We start from the raw sequence: 20,315 nt of genomic DNA, 5'->3' as shown, positions 1-20,315 counted from the left end.
TATATGCCTCTAAAAAGGACTAGCATTCCCTATAAATATCGTTATATTTTCTTTATGAGCATGTTGTACCTAAGAAGTCTGAAGTTTTGGTCCTTATTAGGACCTTTATCTAGGATCTGAGGGCAGACATATGTAAAGGAACCTCATTTAATAAAGGTAGGCTATTTACCAGTCTTCTAGTGACTAAACAGCTTCTAAATAAGATGCATTGTTTTTAATATGTTATATAGATATGTGTATATTGCATATATAAATGAAGGAACCTCATTAGAAGGAGTAAAAGGAAGGCTATTAAACAATCCACTAGTGACACAGCTTCATAATAAGATGCATTGAGTGTCATATATTATCTCATTATAAGGAGTCAAAGGTAGGTTATTTAAGCCTAGTGATTAAACAGCTTCTTAATAAGATGTATTGTGTGTTATATGATTTTATATATATATATATATATATATATATATATATATATATATATATATATATATATATATATATATATATATATATATGAAGGAAGCTCATTAGAAGGAATCAAAGGTAGGCTATTTACCAATATACTAGTGACTAAACAGCTGGCTTTTAAATACATGATGTGTAAATAGCACTTGCCTGACATATACAGCCCGCTCAATATGACACCCCAATGATCTATGAGAAATCTATCAGCATACAATGATCTATCCTAGTTATATTAATGCAGTAAGTAAATAAATCCAGTTAAGGCATACTCAGCAGCCATCTATCAAACGATAGAGAACTGTTTGTGCAGTTCCGTATTGCTGTTCTCACATTCTCACACTAGCTATTAAAGCATTTGAATGTAATCTGAACGTAATTGCATTAAATGCTCTCAGCTTCAGTCGTTACAGGACCCTCTATGCTGTACATTTTCGAACTGATTGTTGTCAAAGCTGTTAGTAATTTTATGTTCGGTAGTCAACCCTTCGCACTATATAATTTGTTTCATCAATTTCTCAAACTGTGAAGATCAGATAGTAAATAACTGGAGGCAGGTATAAAACAGAGCTAGGATTTGCATTTTATAAGCCTTGGATTAGGGTGACTGGAAACACAACAGAAACAAAGTTTCTCAAAAGTTTAAAATCACATTTACCTCCTAAATGAGTATAAAGTAAAATAAAGTAAAGTAAAAATACATACCAAGGCAATTATGGACTATAGTCATCAATTCTTAATAACTATTATACAGTACTATATATGACTTTATCTTCACATAGGCATATATTTCTAATGATCAAGGATAGTGATGAGATCTTAGCCAGGTGCTCTACCCTACCTACAGCTACTGAGTGACTGTGCAAAAAATATGATTCTATTAAACACATGGTGATATGACAACATTAGGCATATTTACTAAAGTGCAACTTATCACCTTTTTTAATTTTGGCAAAAGTTTGTCTCAATAAGTCGTACTTTCACAACAGTTTCAGATATTCACTTTAGATTGTAAGTACTATGCTGTTGTGAGTGTCATGTGGATGCTTCTTTTGGCACAGAAAAACCATATATAAATGTTATTACAAAGGTGAACCACCACTTTAAGATATGAATGTTTACCATTTCAATTTGCCAAAACTTGTCATACTCTTATTTTAGTAAATGCTGATATCATGGCAAATGTTCATTTTTGGCAAAAATACTCCAAATTTTACCTTCTGACCTTTTGTAAATATATCCCAATGGGTCAAGTCTTGATATAACTGTGTGACCACTACCATAAGGCATGCCTTTCCAAACTTATATAGTTCAAATAATGTATTATTATTATTATTATTATTATATAGTATTTCACATGTAGCACAGTGGTGCAATGATTAAACTACAACCTTGCAAAGCTGGGGTTCAATATCCATTTCAAGCCAGGTGTTTGTTTGATTTTCTTATAATTACATGCGTTTCCTGCAGGAACTCCTATTTCCTACTACATTATAAAAACCTACAGGCAGTTTAATTGGTTGCTGATAACATGACCAAAGTGCATGTGAATGTGCACTGTTCCTGCTATATAACAATAATATTACCAACATTTCAGCACATCAGACAAGACTAAATGGAAAGAAGTTAGGACTTCAGTACAACACCATCAGGACAAACACCTTCCCTATGTCTTCTCCCAACACCATATTTACCAAACCTTAACATAAAATACAATAAAAGAATGCAATCTGTTTAAAAAGTATTTTGGTTTCTGTCCTGACCTAAGGCCATATTATCCTGCTGTCAAATAATTTCTTTGGCAGTCACAGCTTTACAGTGCAGAGAAATTATTTAAATAGCAGAGCAGAAGAGATGTGAATGTTAAACAAGTAGAAAGCAAATATATAGCTGTCAAAGATACAAACAGTTTAAAACACTTTTTAATGTGCTTAAATTTACCAAGAAATATATGTGAATATGGAACCTTCATCTTAATAAGAATAACTGAAAGAGAGGGTCACATGCAATCAATGAAATGACCAATTAAACATATTTATCTATCTATCTATCTATCTATCTCTATCTGTCGCCCTCCTTATAGGTTCTATTTGAGTCATTATATCACCTGTCAACAACCTGAAAGAACTACCACTGAACTGATGACAGACAAAGAACCTATTATCTTATGTCATTTTCTGGCATGGTTAAAATTACATAATGATTTAGAATCTCAAAATCAGATTATTCTACTTAATCTGTGAAACAAATCAGTATATTATACAAAATATATATTCTAGAAATCTGTTGTCTAGAAATATCTGAAATATATCATTCTCATTTCCCACAGAGTTTTACTCATAAGGATTTGCTTTTTGCTTTAGACAGTACCTTGTACTTGATGATTGTTAATATAAAAGAGAACTAAACCCTAAAAATTTTATATTTTATACACTGAACTTATTGCACCAGCCTAAAGTTTTAGCATCTCAATAGCAGAAATGATCCAGGACTTGTCATGGGGGGGTCACCATCTTGAAAAGTGTCTGTGACACCCACATGCTCAGTGAACTCAGGGCAGCTGTTGAGAAGCTAAGCTTAGGGGTCGTCCCAAATTATCAGGAAGAAAATGAAATTGGCCTGTAATATAAGCACTGGTTTCTGAGCTGCCATGTTGTAGTTATCTGTATTAATTACTTAATCAGCCTTATATTGTGACATTTATATTCTTTATATAAAGTTCAAATAACAATATTCTTAAGCCAAGTTATTTGAATCTACTTTCCTGCTGATTGCTTTCCAGCAAATCTGGGAACTGCAAACCCAGAATGCATCCTTCTAGTAATTATCCTGTCATTACAGATCATTCTAGCATGTAAGAATGGTCTTTTAGATTCAGTAATCAATTCATTTTTTGGGATTTTCAATTCAGTTGTTTGTTAAAGCTCAGTGCTGCCTCTCATCATACCCCATTAGAGAGAATGGTGTTCAACTGCTAAAAGGAGTAGAACATGTTCTGACCAATTTACATCTATCTGCTTTGATAAATGTGTCAATGTGAACATTTTTCTGATTGTCAAGAAACTTTCCCTGAAAGAACTGAAACTGAAAGAACATTGAACTGCTGGGAATTCCATTTTCTTTGTAGCTTTATGCACAGAGAGTAAGTGAGACAGAGAAAGTCATTAACAGAAAAACAAAAAATAGACAGATCTAATGTAGATGTGTGATTGGGGAAGACTGACCCAAAAAAGAAAAATAGTCCATATACTGTATTAGTCTTTGTCATTAAAGCCTTACTATAAGTACAGAGGATCTCTTGTCTCGACTTAACCCTTCAGCATTCATCGGTGATCTATAGTTTAGGCTAATGGCACTTGGGGAGATTTGTTGCCCCCAGTTAAATCTGTGATACTGCAGACGACTAATCTCGCCAAATTGCCTCATGAGGAAACTTCAGGCAAAAATAAAACACTGCATATGTTTTGCCAACCGGCAATCTGTTTATTGCTCTGGTAAAGCATTTTACCGAGATTTGTCACCCACAGAGTTGTCACCAACAGATTAGCCGTGGGTGACAAATCTTCCCGTGTGCCATTAGCCTTATAGTCACCAGTTGTCTGTAAAATATACTGTGCAGATAGATTGAGAGGATGAGAGAGAGACAAACAGTGATAGAGAAAAAAAATAGACAGATATAACGTAGATGTGTGATTGAGGTAGACTGACCTTGAAAAGAGAAGAAGTCCATAGACTGAAATAGTCTTTATCAAACTTATCACTTCCCAGAACCTTATATATATTGCAAGTTATAATAATGGCTACCAGTGCCTATAACCTTGCTTATTGCCATAACTTCTCCAAAATAAATACGCATGATTTTACAAGCCATGAGTGGTGTTTCTTAATTAATAACTGAAAATCATTAACTGTTCATAGTAAAAAAAATAAATCCAGACCGTTCCCACACATTAAACGTTATTAAACAGATATATACAGTGAATATTGCACTCTGAGCTTAATGAAAATATTGCTTTCAAAAATTATATACTAAGGCAAGTAAGATAGAAACAAAGTTGAGTCCCTAGGTTTAATAATAATTAGGGGAAACTAGCAGAGAATAAACAGAGATTAAGTTATTTACAAATGTGCCTCAGAACAAGAGGGAATTGCTTGGGGAACCTAAGTGGCATGTTAAATGAGATTACAAGCGCTTTTAAACATTCTCTGAAGCCAGCAATAACTTTATACTGTACCAGGTATATCTAATATCTTTAGGCACTCCTTTCCTTGACTAAACACCCCAAATGATGTGTTTATTGGGCACAGATTTAAAGATTAAGGCTAAAAGTCTACACACAGCAATTTGTAAAAGGTAATTAATTTGTGGAATGTGCTTAACAACCCACACAGGTTCTAAAATGATATTGCATGTACTGATTGTAAACCTAAAAAGGTTTGCAATGTACTTTAATTAGAAATGTTGTACCATTTATTTGAAATAACCGATTCTGTGCTACTAAATTCACTGTTTGCCTCCACTCCTTCCTGAAGCTGTGTTTGAAAGCCTGGTATTTATTGCAAAAAAACCTAAAAACTCAAATCTAAAAATTCGGCATCCAAAAGCTTGCGAGTTTCTATAGAAGTAAATGGGAGTTGTCAAAGCCATATTCTCAAAATCAATTTTATTAATAAATAAGCGACCATTCGATATGAGAGTTTATGCGATTTAGAAAAACAAATTTAAAAATTGATAAATAAGCCCTAAACAAACAGAAATTTGTAATAGTACTGAAACAACCTAAAAATTTACAAAAGTTATTAAAGGAACAGTAACACCAAAAAATGAAAGTGTATAAAAATAATTAATATTATTTTTATATATATAAATATATTATGTACTATTGCCCTGCACTGGTAAAAGTTGTGTTTGCTTCATAAACACTACTACAGTTTATATAAATACCCTGCTGTGTAGCCATGGGGGCCGCCATTTAAATTGAAAAAAGGAGAAAAGGCACAGGTTACTAAGCAGATAACAGATAAGTAGCAGATTCCCATTGTATTCTACACAGTTAACTGTTATCTTCTTATGTAACCTGTGCCTTTTCTCCTTTTTTCAATTTAAATGGCTGCTCCCATGGCTACACAACCGCTATTTCTATTAACTACAGTAGTCTTTCTGAAGCAAACACACAACTTTTGCCAGTGCAGGGCAACAGTACATTATATTTTAATAATTTTAAAACATTTTTATTTTTTAGTGTTACTGTTCCTTTAAATTAAATGGATACATATTGTATCTCACACAATCTGTACATAAAAGGTTCCGACCTGAGAGAACAGTCTCTATCAGACCACACTTCTGGTGTCATTTAAGTGGGTGGGGCTGATACAGGAAGAAGCACTACTTTGACTGAGCCCTCACTTGATATATTCATGCAGAGAAAGTGAAAGGGAAGCAACTTCTGCAAAGTCAGTATAAGTCCCAGCTTTACAGGCCAAGGAACAGAACCAGAGTCAAAGGCTGGCCAAGTGTTTCTTCACTGATGCAGTTATGTGCAATTATTTGCCATTCTGTGGGTTTCGTGTATCTTTATTAAGGTGTATATTAAAGGAAATCTATACCCCAAATGACTACTTAACCAATAGATAGTTGAAATCATATTAAATGACCTATTAAAGAATCTTGCCCAACTGAAATATATATATATCAGTAGATATTTCTCTTTTACATCTTTTCCTTTGAGCCACCATTTAGTGATGGACTGTGTGCTCCCTCAGAGATCACCTGACATGTGGGTGCAAAAGGCAGAACTATATCCCTTCATTGGCTTATGTGACCTAGGATGTAAATGGTTTATTTGTCTGTACTGTGAACTGTATAATCCCAGGAGACGGCCGTTAGTATTTAAAATGCCAAGATAAAGCAGGGTTTTACATAATAACTTTTTTTTTATGTCATATATTTTATAAAGACCTTTATTGTTTGGGGGTATAGTTTTCCTTTAAACAAAAGGTTTAGATTTATCAAAATTAAAAAAAACACTTCCACAGGTATCAACACACATACACAATAGGTCTCCCCTAAATACAAATATATAATACAAATATTTTCCTCCCTACTTGGCAGATCTCACTAATAAGGACAGTTTTTTCTATGCTAAGGACTCCAGAGAGTCTTAACATGACTCCTGTGTTATGTCCTTCAGCCATATGCTAAAACCAGTTGATGCTGTCAAATAAAATTATATAGCAACATAACAGCTACATCAGTGAATTCCTGGCACAGACACAAGTGACTCTATGGCCACCTGTACTGGCTGAACATATTTACAAACTTTGGAAATTCTGTAAATCATGCATGTTATCCTACATCAAAAAATACATGTGGGCTCAAATTTCTATAGATCCTCTTTATACAGTTCTCTTCTATTTGCTTAACAGTATCAAAAATGTGATGCTTGGACCTAAATAACATAAAGAATTAGTAAGTAAAGTAAGGGTACTAACATGGGCAAAGACTGTACTTTTCTTACATTGTGCCTATAATTCTGTAGTTTCTGGTACTGCTATAATAGACACTATTACCTCCCTGCTGGGATTTCATATAGAGACAAAGACGTGTCTGTGTGGTTATCGCCCACCAGGAATGAGCTGCCAGCACTGGTGTTGTAGAGTAATTAAAATCTCTTGTTTGTCTGTAGTCTCACAGGAATTACATAACAGTGCAAAGTATAAAAAATATGGAAAGCAAGCACTTATATAATAAGTAAAATATTCTATACAGTGTTTGTATGCAGACTAACACAGCTGTGATTCAGAACACTGTACAATACAATTTGCGCTAGAATTAACAGCAAAATAGAATTATAAAAGACATATGGTATCTTTTGAAGCTTAATAAATACATATCTTGAATGTAAAATCCTGTTATTGAAAATGTAAAAGAGTCCCAGAGCTCCACTACTGCAAAGTAAGGACAGCACAAGGAATTCTGCCTTACATTCTATGCAGTTATTCTTATTAGTATTATATTTGTCAGCATCTGCTATGTAGACAACAGAAACTGAATATTTAACAGGACTTCAGTCATTACCATGACTAAAAGTTCATATCTACCTTTTTAAAATGATCACCTGCTGGCTAAAACCATATCTGGCAGTTTATGTCTCAAAGTCTTGCAGCTCAGTTCTAAAAAGAAAAGTCTGTAATGTTAAAGTATATGAAATGCTGGCACATTGCAACATAAGGGGCTGCGAGACCACGCTGATAGGGACTCATGTTTTCCCCATCTCTGTTCAGATGGATATACTTTCACATATGTTGCTAAGCAGTAGCTAATGTGACGCATATAAATTTCATCCTAGACATTTCAGCTTTTTTAATTTCACAGCTGCTGCAGTTCCCTTTACAAATCTCCTAAGAAAGATATTCTTTTAACTTTGTCCCATAGAGAAGCTGAATATGGTAAGCAGGAATCAACAACTGTGATGTTTTTATTCAAAATAATGCAATTTCAATAAAAACATAGGTTACATTACACTCTTGAAAAAAATACTCTTACAGTAACAAGAGTTGAGGGATTCAGGCTCTTTTAAGTATTAATTAGGTACATTTATTGAACTGAATAGGCGGAAGTCTGAAACCAAGACAACAGATGCTGCATGTGAGCGAGCAAATCCTTCTTTACTAGGTATGGGATCCATTATCCAGAAACCTGTCATCCTGAAAAATCCAAACTGGATAACTTCAATCTCTGGTTGGAGTGATATCACCCCCTCCCAGTAGCCAATCAGCAAAACAATGCGAAGGTAACAAGTTAACAGCTTCCTGACCTGCATTTGAAAAAAAACAAATGCTCCTATGCCCCACCTAGTGGTAAATATGAGAGTAGTACTCAATAGTAAAAATCCAAGTCAGGTTTACCCAAGTCATGACAACTCCAGTTACATGGGAGTAGGGGAAACAATAGGTTATCTAAAAGCAGTTCTATTGTGCAGTGCTGGCTCCTTCTGAAAGCTCAGACTCAGGCACAATGCACTGACATGACTGCCTACACGCCAATATTACAACTAAAAAAATACATTTGCTGGTTCAAGAATAAAATTTTAAATTGTAGAGTGAATTATTTGCTATGTAAACAGTGTAATTTAGAAATGTGGGAACAGTGGAAGCAACACATGTTAGAGATGTTCCTATAGAGGTCCATTATATAAAAAACTTTCCCTGGCATAAAGTTAGGGTTACAATTTCACTCCTTTAAAAGAGGAAACTTAGGGGCTGATTTACTAAAACTTCATAATTTCTAATTTTGTTTATTTCCAAATTCGACTAAACTTGTTTTCCAGAATGTTTGATATTTACTAAAAAAAAAAGTAGCAAGAAAAAGTTGCTCCGAGAAAAGTGTAAAGAACTTGACTTTTTGCTGCAATAATTTGAAAAAGTTGTGATTTTCGGACAAAACCCAGCAAAATCTCTAAAGTTTCGAGACAAAAGAAAGAACTTCAAGGAAAGGGAAGGGACCTCTGCCATTGACTTACTTCTACATGAACTCAGCAAGTTTAATCTGGCGAATTGTTGAATTTGGATTTTTACCATTTAAATGCATAGTAAATCTCAAAAAAAGTCACAATGTTTTTTTCTCTGCGACTTTTTCGAATTTTTTTTTTATCGAGTTTAAAATTAATAATCGATGGTAAGTAAATGAGCCTCTTACTGAATACACATGCTACAAGTTGGGTTAAAAAACTCTATCAAGTTCAACCCTTCCAATTGATCCCCAGAGTACACATACAGACCCATACTGACCTATCTATCCGCTCACATACAGACCCATACTGACCTATCTATACACTCACATACAGACCCATACTGACCTATATATCCACTCACATACAGACCCATACTGACCTATCTATCCACTCACATACAGACCCATACTGACCTATCTATCCGCTCACATACAGACCCATACTGACCTATCTATACACTCACATACAGACCCATACTGACCTATCTATCCACTCACATACAGACCCATACTGACCTATCTATCCACTCACATACAGACCCATACTGACCTATCTATACACTCACATACAGACCCATACTGACCTATCTATACACTCACATACAGACCCATACTGACCTATCTATCCACTCACATACCGACCCATACTGACCTATCTATACACTCACATACAGACCCATACTGACCTATCTATACACTCACATACAGACCCATACTGACCTATCTATACACTCACATACAGACCCATACTGACCTATCTATCCACTCACATACAGACCCATACTGACCTATCTATACACTCACATACAGACCCATACTGACCTATCTATACACTCACATACATAAACCCATACTGACCTATCTATACACTCACATACAGACCCATTAACAGAATCTGCCATTACCACATCACTAGAAAGGGCATTCCCCAACCTCACTGCCCTCACTGTGAAAAACCATCTATGCTGCTTCTAAAGGGGTGGCCTCTGGTGCGCTGATCATTTTTATGGGAAAACACAACATCCTCTATCTGCCTATAATCCCCTCTAATGTACTTGTACAGAGTAATCATGTCCCCTTGCATGTTGGATGCATGGATCAAGGATTTGTGTGTAGTCATGCATTTCTTTTGCTGCATGTGTATTAAGTCAGTGTCCTCTTCTAAAGGGGTGAGATGGTAACCCTAAACAAAATAATTAAAAAAATAACTTTTTTCATTACATTTTGATACAAGGTATCTGAAATATTTTTTCTTTAATATACTTTTACTTAAACCATACTTTAAATAAAATTTAAATTAAAAAAATTCGGGAACATTACATTTTTTAAATTACATTTGTGTAATAAACTCTAAATTACAAAATTCATCCCTAAATAATATCAAAACAAAATACAATTATCTTTTCATTGGCTACCTCTACTTTACACTAGTTCCAGTCACAGGACCAGATACAAAGCCTTGCATTCACTTACATAAATTACCCCTCTACCCCCCGACACAGGCTGGGATTCAGAGTGGGGATTTCAGTAGAAAACAGCTTTAAGCAAACTGCATTTGAATAATAGTTTCAGACATATTTCTCTGTAAATCTGCTGGTTTTAGACAGGAAAGTTGTAATACCAAAAGAAAAAGTTTTTTCCATCTTAAAATAAAAAGATTGCAACACAAGTTTCATGTTAAATAAAGGTCAATTGCAAAAATGTGTCTGCAACAAATAAGCTTGGAAATAAATCTACACTTTCTAAAGCAGCAGAAGAGATCTAACGCACTTTAAAAAAATTCTGGGTCTTGAATTGCAGGGACATCTGTCAAAGAAATGGAAGAATTATTTAATATGTCAACGGGAACAGTGTAGAAAATCATAAAGCCATAAAGCAAACAAGGAAAAGCTGCACCAGAAGAGAAGCAGCAGAGGCTGTAATTTGATGCTCACTGACAGCGATAGATGGACACTGAAAAAGGCTAGTTGTGGATAAACAGCCACTGACATGCTTACAGAAGCAAATCCACACCTCCAGGAACAGAAACTATACATTGTCAACTTCACATTGCAGGTTCTTGGGATAATGCCTCCATTTATAAACCAACTGCAAGCAAGATCAAAGTGCAGAAATGCATAACTTGGTGTAAAGCAGAAAATCCACACTTCTGAGATATCTAATAAAGTAATATGGCATGAGAATATTCAAAAACCTTTAGGACTTCTAGGTGGGTTTGTGAAAAGAACGATATCTTTAACCATTTACGTGAAGGCGAATGTAAAATCTTTGGTGCTGACATATAAATACAATTGTGATGATGCCAAATATTCTATAGGGCTCATAAACATCTGCAAGTGCAATGAACAAAGAGCAATTTGGAGTATAATCACCAGTTTTTTTTCCTACATTGCAGCTTTTCCCCCCAGAATTCTGGTGTCATTGCTGTTACAAAGGGGCACAATTGTGCAGAAGTCTAACTAGAGTCAATCTCGGTGTTCAGTATGCAAGTGATATCTGCTTCCAATTCTTTGGGCACAAGTGCGGTGCACATATTGACACTGGGTGCAAAGGGGACCCTAGAGCCTTATGTCTGATCAGAAGGTGATTGTAGCTCCAGGTTTCTCCTGCATGAATTGACGCAGCACTGGTTTAGAAGGAAGGCAGGAAGGACTGATCAGTGCTGAGCACAACTATATGGAACTGCAACTTCAACTGCACTGCCTTCCTGCACAATTGCATCTAAATCGTCAAATAGATGTTTTTGTGCGCTTCATCACAAATTAGATGCAGTTGCATATTTTCACAGTCTGCCTGGAGTCAGTTTAAGTGTTTAGCAAATGACATCTGCGTTTCATTTTTTAGCCACAATTGTACTGTGTCTATTGACGCAGGGCACTGACGGCAACCTAGGAACTACCTTCTGGTCAGGAGGTGACTGTAATTCCAGGGTTCACACAGAGCCTTGCATCAATAGCCGAAGCCGGTCAGTTTAAAATGGAAGGCATGGAGAACTAATCCTAATCAGCACTGAGTACAGCTATACAGAAGTGAGCAGAGTGCATTTGGACACAAGTACCTTTAATAAAAGTGGTTTTAGATACATCTCACTGTGAGGAAAAGAGCAAGTTTCCCACTGCGTCTGCAGATGTGAATGAGCCCCACATAGTAGGATGGACCATTATATTAATGAGCAGATTTACACTTCCTTCACATCTTCACAACAAGTGATGGATTTTGTCCTTATTGTGTTATTAATTATCCTACTAAAAATGGTTCAAAACCTGTACATTATTTCAAGTAATGGCATTGTATCAAAGGCAAATTTGGCCATAACCACTATTATATAATCATAACTGTTAATATGTTGACATAAAACTCCAGATATCAAACACTACAGACATCTACCTACTGCTTAATTGAGTAACAACTTTGTTTACATATTCCAATTTATAAACTATTTTATGTATTCCTTTATATTAACACTTTAAAAAAAAATCAATAAGAGCTTGTGGGCCTGATTCACTAAAGTGCGATTTAACGTGCGCTATTTATAGCGCGCGTTAAAATTTTTACCGCGTCTTAATTTTGGCGATTTTTCGCACGATTCACTATAAGCATACTCGCGCTTTTTTACGCGCAATATTGCATGCGTTATTTAACTCGCGAAGACTATTTCAATGCGGTATTTGCTGGTACATGTGCTAAATTACGCCTGCGAATAGTCACCGCATATGAATGGTAGCTTAGAAATAGTGTATAAAAATTGTCGCTGCATATAAATGGTGTATATAAATATTAGCCACATATAAATGGTAGCATATAAATGGTGTATATAAATAGTAGATGCTTATAAATAGTAGCCACTAGTGATGAGCAAATGTGTTCTGGTTATCTTTAGTGAAAATTAGCAAATCTTTCGAAAGATCCACGAAACGGCAAAAATGTGCGGGCAAAAAAATTGTTGCTGTGACTATTATTTTTTGACGCTTGTATAAATTTTTGTATGTGCGGTGAATTTTTGCGTGGAAAAATTTTTCAGGCGTTTCGCCATTGGCGGATTGTTTTGCGAAACGCATGAAAAAATCCGCCGCAAAAAAATTCAACGCACGTCCAAAAATTCGCTGCGAATCCATGCCTGGCGAAACATTTCATCACTTGTAGCCAAATATAAATAGTCGCGCAAATGAACGCATGCCATGTTAGCCCTACACGCCAATACTTGCAGAAAATTACTGTATTAAAAATGACCATTTCCCTGCAAACTGGCGGCTGCGTCACTCTAGGGGAAACACATACTTGAATAAATAACACTGTAAGTCCATATTTTATTGCAAAAAATCATTTACTGTACTTTTGTATAATTTTTCGCCTGCCTGTAGTAGGTGTTAATTTTCGCATAGCCGAATGCGATATTTAGCGCGCAAAAGTTATAGTGAATCATGCGATCATATTCTTTTCAGCACGGAAATGAACGTATGCGGTAAAACTAGCGCGAGAAATACCGCATGCGAAAATGCGACTTATCGCATGCGGTAATGCTGTAGTGAATCGCGCGCTAATTGTCGCGTCTTTTTTACCGCAAAAAAAGCGTGCGATAAACTTTAGTGAATCAGGCCCTGTGTCTTTTGTTTTTATTATTCAATTCACATTTTTCTTATATATATATATATATAGTGATGTGATAAATAACCCCCCGTGTATCATGAATCTGAATGATTCAAAGTAAAGCTTAAATGAAATGAATTACTTCATTACTATCATTTGTAATTAATTATAAACATCTTGATGATCCATTATGATCTCTGAAATTGAAAAAAAAAAAATAGCCCTAGAGCTGGGTCAAAGATGAGGTTACGACTTGACTGATAGACCTGGGCGCAGGGTTTCTTTGCGAAGACCACAGTTGAAATATATGTTGCTATCTTGTTCCGATTAATGCTGTATTTGCTGTTTGAGTACTACTTTAGGGCCAGGTTAAAGGAAAAATGTAATTGACATAAACATCTATCCAAACTGAAGTGCATTCTTCCTTATGTTCCAATGACCAGAAAGAGATATTAAGCTATACGGTCATTTGTTAAGGGAGTCAGCATGCAAAGGTAGCTTATGGCTGTGCAGTATTTAGAGTTTTGCAAGCTGCCTACAGAGCAACCACCCACCCTCATTCAAAGAATATGAAATAACATGCTAAAACATTCTTTAAATGGGATAGAAAATGTATATCCCCCCCATGAATAGGCATATACTGCATTACAATGTGTACCAAGTAAGTACAGTAAGTCCCCTGGGGAACTATTGTTAACTTTTCAGAATAATGAACCAGTCTGTACAGTTATGGGTAACAATGGTGATATAAGTATAGAACCAGTTATCCAGAAACACATTATCCTGAAATCTCCAAATTACAGGAAGACCTTCTCCCAGAGACTCCATTTTAATCAAATAATTCAAAATTTTAAACAGTTTTTCTTTTTCTCTGTAATAATAAAATGGTACCTTGTACTTGATCCCAACTAAGATATAATGATTCGTTACTGGGAACAAAACAGTCCTATTTGGTTTATTTAATGTTTAAATGATTTTTTTTAGTAGACTTAAGGTATGGATCCAAATAACTGAAAAGCGCCCTTATCAGGAAAACCCCCAGCTCCAAGCCCATACTTGAATTGGAAATGGCAGAAAATGTAATGAAAAAATAACATTCTGAAAAATTCTGTGTTTATGTTGGTCATTTCTACTTTCATACAAAGTAACATCACAAGAACTAGAAATGTTGAAAATTGAAAAATACATTTTACCAGTTGAAACACTGATATAGTTAAATGATGTATAGATCCATTACACAGAGACACTGAGATACAAACCTAAGTGTATTTTAAAATTATGGGGCAAACATAATGTTTTTGTTGTTGCTCTTCTGCTAAAAATGCAGCTAACCGTCTACTCATCGAGCTCTATTCATCAAGTGTTTGTGATATTTATCTCTTTTGACTGTAAGCTATCTCTTAACTTTATGTTATTCCATGAGGCTGATTCATGAAGCTGTAAGTAATAACAGACAATGATGGATTACTGTAAGAAAATAACATAATATGAAGTGATTTATCTCTTGTTAGATAATGTAAACAGTTTGATTAATATACCTAGTAATGCTTCTATATGACTTTAAAAAAAAACCTTGCCATATAGCTGTATCCCAATGAATGGCTATTTTCATCACACAGATTAACTGCACTTCATCAATTCTTAGCAGTTTAACAGTGGGAAGCTTCCATTTACAGTAGAGACATGCACAAGCCTTTGTTTTAGTATAGGTACCTATCAGTCACAAAGACAGAATTTGACAGCTCTGCTTAAAAAAGCCGTTGGCTATGTTTTTCTCTAACAAATAAAAAATCACTGTGGGAGAAACCTAAACACCATCAATTCAATATGGTTCCATGAATGACCTTCTCTTGATTTGTCCTGAGAATCCTGCCTTCCATGTATATAGTACAATAATTCCCTGGGAATGCAATTGTATCACTTTTATAGTTAGTATAGCAGTTGCGATATGACATATGCCAAATAGGAAGGCACTTAACTAATTGTGAGCTATTGGGGGTGACATAGCAATGGGACCTTATGTTTGTCATTGTATACTAAGTAACAAAGAACTGTCATCATTACAGAATTTTTTAAATGTTCCTTGCAGCCAAAGACTCCTCATAAATAAATTAAAATTCATAACTAGGAACATGATGGCTTGATGCATGACCATAGTGGATAATGTGTAAGCATTTAGCAAAGGCCCTGGGTGTACCATTGTGGGTAAATTACAAAGACAGCTCTGTCTTTCTCTCGATTCCCAAAGGGAGATCTCAAAATCTTGGCATCTTACATTAGTGGTGTTATTTGGCAGAGACGATATTCCTACATACACAAACCTGGAAATGCATTAATAACAGAGCACGCTGGTGTCAATATGGTAATTTAATAGTGAGATGCTTGTTACCGGCAATGGACACATATATGACTCATAAAATATTTGATACAGCATTTAATATTATTATTGAAATACTTTATTGTGGATCAACTATAAGTATTATGTATATTTTTTAAATTTACATGTATTATAAGATACCTTTACATGTATTCTCATCAATAGGCAAAAAGGCATATCAATGTACTGCTGGGTGTTTTCCAGATTCCTTAGTGAGGATGTTTATAAATGGCACTTAGAATTAACACATATTGCATAACATAAGGTTATCATGTAGTGATGCAACAGATGAAACAGCATGCTGGCAACCTATATGTGTGAGGGCCACTACATACACATGTTATGCCACTTAAACCTATATGAACCACACGAAACAAATATAACTGTATTACATGTATGGGATTAGTTATCTGGACACCCATTATCCAGAAAGATCCAAATCACTGGAACGCAATCTCTCATAGACTCCAAATTATGGAAGGAAAACCCCAGGTCCCCAGGTCGCGAGTATTTTGGATAACAGGTCCAATACCTGTAATTAACCCTGTTAGTGAAGAAAACGGAAAAGGACAATAGAACTATATAAGCCTGAGTCTTGTTCCAAGCTTGGGTCTTCTTTAAGATCAGCATAATATTAAATCTAAAATTTACTGTAAATGTTACAGTTTAGTTTTCCTGCATATTATGACTGTGTAAGAATTGGAGGAAATATTATATACAGTTATGCAGTAACATCTAGCAGGTTTTTAATTCCAGGGATCTCCATAAAAGGGAATAAAAAGTCTAGGAGGGTAATATTGTTTTCAGAGTCTATGTAGTTAGCTGAGGACAAGATTCCAATCCAATTCAACCTTTTATGCATGTGAATCGTGCCTACCATCTATATGTTCCAACAGAAGGTGAAAATAAGACATCAGAAGCTTTCATAGATTTACCCGGGGGAAGGGGAGTGTTGGTGTTTTTTCCAACTACAAGAGAGCTACTGGATCAGTGCCTGGATAATCTCTGTATTATGATTTAATTTAAAGTGATAATTTACCTTAAGTTGACTCTTAGGGGCCGATTTACTGATCCCCGAACGGATCTAAAAGCCGAATGCGTTTTTTTCGTAATGATCGGTATTTTGCCATTTTTCCGTCGCCGTTGCGACTTTTTCGTAAATTGTCGCGACTTTTTCGTAGCCATCGCAAACAAATTGGAAAGGTTTGCCCGCCGGTTACTAGCGTTCAATACGAAAAAGTCGCGACAATTCGTGCAAGTCGTAATGGCTACGAAAAAGTCGTGACAATTCGCGAAAAAGTCGCAACGGCGACAAAAAAAATCGCAAAAAGTACAATAAAGTCGCAAAATGTTAGTTTCCAATTCGATTTTTTCCCTTTCGGGATTCAGATTCGGGGATTAGTAAATCAGCCCCTTAGTAAGTTATAGAATGGCCAGTTACTAGCAACTTCTCAATTATTTGCTTTCTTCTTTCAATCCTTTCTTGTTGTCAATAGGGGGTCACTGATCTATCAGTAAAAAAAAATAAGGAAAAAAAAAAACTATTGCTCTTTGATGCTACAATTTTATTGTTATTGTTACTTTTTATCACTTTTCTTTCTATTCAGACCTTCTTCTATTCATTTTCCAGTTTCTTATTCAAACCACTACATGGTTGCTAGAATAATTTGGACCCTAGCCACACAAATTCCAAACTGGAGAGTTGGTGAATAAACAGCTAAATGATTCAAAAACCACAAACAATAAAAAAAAAATGAAGACCAATTGAACTTTTTTCACAATAGCACTTTCAACAATATACTAAAAGTGAGTTTAATGGTAAACAAAGTAAATTGTATTTTACCATTTGCTAAAAATGACATCCATCTCTTTCCTATATATTCCTATGAATATATATACAGTGGCTTGCAAAAGTATTCGGCCCCCTTGAACTTTTTAACATTTTGTCACATTACAGCCACAAACATGAATCAATTTTATTGGAATTCCACGTGAAAGACCAATACAAAGTGGTGTACACGTGAGAAGTGGAACGAAAATCATACATGATTCCAAACATTTTTTTACAAATAAATAACTGTAAAGTGGGGTGTGCGTAATTATTCAGCCCCCTGAGTCAATACTTTGTAGAACCACCTTTTGCTGCAATTCCAGCTGCCAGTCTTTTAGGGTATGTCTCTGCCAGCTTTGCACATCTACAGACTGAAATCCTTGCCCATTCTTCTTTGCAAAACAGCTCCAGCTCAGTCACATTAGATGGACAGCGTTTGTGAACAGCAGTTTTCAGATCTTGCCACAGATTCTCCATTGGATTTAGATCTGGCCATAAAGGCCAACTTTGTGCAGTGCACGACTAATAGTTGTCCTATGGACAGATTCCCCCACCTGAGCTGTAGATCTCTGCAGCTCCCCCAGAGTCACCATGGGCCTCTTGGCTGCATTTCTGATCAGCGCTCTCCTTGTTCGGCCTGTGAGTTTAGGTGGACGGCCTTGTCTTGGTAGGTTTACAGTTGTGCCATACTCCTTCCATTTCTGAATGATCGGTGGAACAGTGCTCCGTGGGATGTTCAAGGCTTTGGAAATCTTTTTGTAGCCTAAGCCTGCTTTAAATTTCTCAATAACTTTATCCCTGACCTGTCTGGTGTGTTCTTTGGACTTCATGGTGTTGTTGCTCCCAATATTCTCTTAGACAACCTCTGAGGCCGTCACAGAGCAGCTGTATTTGTACTGACATTTGATTACACACAGGTGCACTCTATTTAGTCATTAGCACTCATCAGGCAATGTCTATGGGCAACTGACTGCACTCAGACCAAAGGGGGCTGAACGCACACCCCACTTTGCAGTTATTTATTTGTAAAAAATGTTTGGAATCATGTATGATTTTCGTTCCACTTCTCACATGTACACCACTTTGTATTGGTCTTTCACGTGGAATTCCAATAAAATTGATTCATGTTTGTGGCTGTAATGTGACAAAATGTGGAAAAGTTCAAGGGGGCCGAATACTTTTGCAAGCCACTGTATATATATATATAAATATATATCGAAAAATGGAAGGTACCTAACTCACAGGACTTAAAAAACAATAAATTTTCAAAGAGAAAGGCTGCAGTGGCAGCCGAAACGTTAGATGTAACTTTGTAATAAAAATTTATTGTTTTTTAAGTCCTGTGAGTGCGGTACCTTCCATTTTTCGATACATCATTGCATTTTTTTCAGACTGCACCCAGGCAATTTTGATTGCTTTAACGTGAGTGCCTGTTCCATAATTGAAGATATATATATATATATATATATATATATATATATATATATCCTGCTCAAAACAGAATCATTTCTTAGTCTGGCTAAGCAGTTCCAGCTCCTCCATTTCATTTCTTGTACCATCAGGACATCTTTTTCTTTTCCCTTCCCTTACAAAAGCAATAGACCCTCCCTTTCTATTAGTATTCTGTTTTGTTTTTAACTCCTCCTCCCACAGTACTGCAAACACAATCCCATTTTTGACCCAGGATGTAGTCTTCTTGTTCTCTTAAATTAAGGTGACCAGATTTTTTGAGTGAAATCCGGGGACAGGAAAAAAAAAGGTGGCATACTGCGAAAATTTTTAAGCCTTGCCCACTTTGTGAGACATGCACCCCCCAATACACCACTCCCCATTTTACAGATTTCCATGTATAATACCCCCAGAACTCATAGCAGGGTGGCAAAGTGGCAATTCCATGTATAATGCCCCCAGAACTCATAACAGGGTGACAAAGTGGCAATTCCATGTATAATACCCCTAGAACTCATAGCAGGGTGGCAAAAGTGGCAGTTCCATGTATAATACCCCCAGAACTCATTGCAAGGTGACAGAGTGGCAATTCCATGTATAATACCCCTAGAACTCATAGCAGGGTGGTAAAAGTGGCAGTTCCATGTATAATACCCCCAGAACTCATAGCAGGGTGGCAAAGTGGCAATTCCATGTATAATACCCCCAGAACTCATAGAAGGGTGGCAAAGTGGCAATTCCATGTATAATACCCCCAGAACTCATAGAAGGGTGGCACAGTGGCAATTCCATGTATAATACCCCCAGAACTCATAGCAGGATGGCACAGTGGCAATTCCATGTATAATACCCCCAGAACTCATAGAAGGGTGGCATAGTGGCAATTCCATGTATAATACCCCCAGAACTCATAGAAGGGTGGCACAGTGGCAATTCCATGTATAATACCCCCAGAACTCATAGAAGGGTGGCACAGTGGCAATTCCATGTATAATACCCCCAGAACTCATAGCAGGATGGCACAGTGGCAATTCCATGTATAATACCCCCAGAACTCATAGAATGGTGGCACAGTGGCAATTCCATGTATAATACCCCCA

The 20,315-nt window shown here is 36.0% G+C and overlaps 1 protein-coding gene across 1 annotated transcript in view; it reads right to left on the bottom strand.

Moving 5' to 3' along the window:
• Window positions 1-17,642, bottom strand: part of tmem132d (transmembrane protein 132D) — a gene marked incomplete at its 5' end in the record, with an annotated part of 152,447 nt that extends 134,805 nt beyond the window's left edge. The window contains 3 exon segments of the mRNA NM_001113104.1: window positions 6,827-6,842; window positions 8,906-8,915; window positions 17,631-17,642.
• Window positions 17,643-20,315: the final 2,673 nt, after the last annotated feature.

The sequence above is a fragment of the Xenopus tropicalis genome, chromosome 1 (assembly GCF_000004195.4).
Source record: "Xenopus tropicalis strain Nigerian chromosome 1, UCB_Xtro_10.0, whole genome shotgun sequence".
NCBI classification, from domain to species: domain Eukaryota; kingdom Metazoa; phylum Chordata; class Amphibia; order Anura; family Pipidae; genus Xenopus; species Xenopus tropicalis.
The sequence above is the reverse complement of the archived record's forward strand: the minus strand, read 5'-3'. Positions and strand labels throughout refer to the sequence as shown.